The 1,542-nt window shown below is 57.3% G+C and overlaps 1 pseudogene; it reads right to left on the bottom strand.

Annotated features, from left to right (window-relative positions):
- Positions 1-1,504: 1,504 nt before the first annotated feature.
- The window catches only part of LOC143261551 (large subunit ribosomal RNA), a 2,993-nt pseudogene continuing 2,955 nt past the window's right edge, over positions 1,505-1,542 (bottom strand).

The raw sequence follows: 1,542 nt of genomic DNA, 5'->3' as shown, positions 1-1,542 counted from the left end.
CTTTTAGGTCCGCCCTGACCGCGGCGAGCTGCCCTTCGACGAAGCTATTCCGTTGAATAAGCTCCTGGACCAGCTCGTTGAGTGCCTCAACCTCGGCGAGTATCTTTGACCCGGACTCCTTATTGACTTTCGACTCAGGTCGAAAGCAAAAGGTCCGTATTTCGGACACTCGCCTAAAGGCTTCGTCTCTTACGAGATCGAGAGGCCGTACCTTCTGCCCGGAGAACGTCCCCTTCGGTCTCCTGGCCCGGTTTACTGCGGCCTTGCCGGTGGGTGCGCCCGGCTTGGCTCGCTTTGACTTTTTGGTGACGGTTTGCCAACCGTCACCAGTAGGGTCCTCGACACGCTCGGGTGCCGACTGCACCTTCACGAGTGACGTGTCTCCGACTCGTTCGATTACTTCCACGTTACCGGTGTCCGGCGTACCTTCTACCGTGGGCTCGGTTTTCACCGAGACCGCTCGCGTGGGAGTCACACATCTTTGCAAGATCACACGAGGATTGGCGATATTAATCACCTTCCCGGATCTTGTCTTTCTCACAGACGCGGGGGGACTGACAGCTGCATTTGCAGTTCCCGCGTCTGCGGCGACGGCTTCACTCCGAGTAGGAGCTGGACCCGTCGTCTTTGGACGCTTAGTTTTTTGTTCATTAATTTTATTAAGACCCATAATGTGTCTTGGTCTTTCATCCAGTGCGCTCCCCGGCCACCACCGACCCACACAATTTGGAACCCGCCAAAGGCTGGGTTAGGGCTACGCACCGAATATAGTCTGCTGGCTGGGTCGGTTTCCTTACCCAGCCCGCGTCCTCGCCCAGCAGAACCCACTTGCCCGAAGCGTGTGGTCGTTCCAAGCCGATTGACTGGACCAGGGCTGCTTTTCTCGTCCAGCCGCCCATCTAGCCGAAGCAGAGGCCAAAGGTACGTGTTGGGGACGTCTCACCCGCAGGAGAGGGCCCCCTCAGATCCCAGGATCCTCTTTTCCGACGACAAGGGTCGCCACGCACGGCAAACACGTGGGAGACAGCAGTCGGAGAGGCTGCCTCTTCCTCTCCACCACACTTCGTTCAGTTCGCTGCGTATTTAAGAACACGAGCTATCCAGCGGTACCTTTTTCGTGGAGGCTCAAGTGTGGCTAGGGCACGTTTGCCCCTTGCGGCCTGGGTTGCCCAGGGGATTGATTGCATCCCATGTATTCCTGAGCCCAGCGGAGTGTTGTCTAGTGGCGCGTTCCGCCCACGAAAAACGGTCTGAAAAACCGTTTAACGTAAACTGGGGAACTGATGCCACGAGTGACAACAGTTCCCCAGTCGGAAGTCATACAGCACATACAGTGCTGTACAAAGAACACGCCACAGCCCGTATGCTAAATCAGGGCCTCGCCATTATGCGAAGTACTACGTGTACGACGCACTGACGGTCTCTAATGCCTTCATCGCCGATACACCCATCGACTCGGCCGATCAACCCTCCTACGCGAGGGCTAGTTCGGGGGTTATCTCCCGCCCTGGGTGGCCACAGACCGCCACCGCCAGTAGATAG

This window comes from Megalopta genalis, unplaced genomic scaffold (genome assembly GCF_051020955.1).
Source record: "Megalopta genalis isolate 19385.01 unplaced genomic scaffold, iyMegGena1_principal scaffold0055, whole genome shotgun sequence".
Lineage (NCBI taxonomy): Eukaryota > Metazoa > Arthropoda > Insecta > Hymenoptera > Halictidae > Megalopta > Megalopta genalis.
The sequence above is the reverse complement of the archived record's forward strand: the minus strand, read 5'-3'. Positions and strand labels throughout refer to the sequence as shown.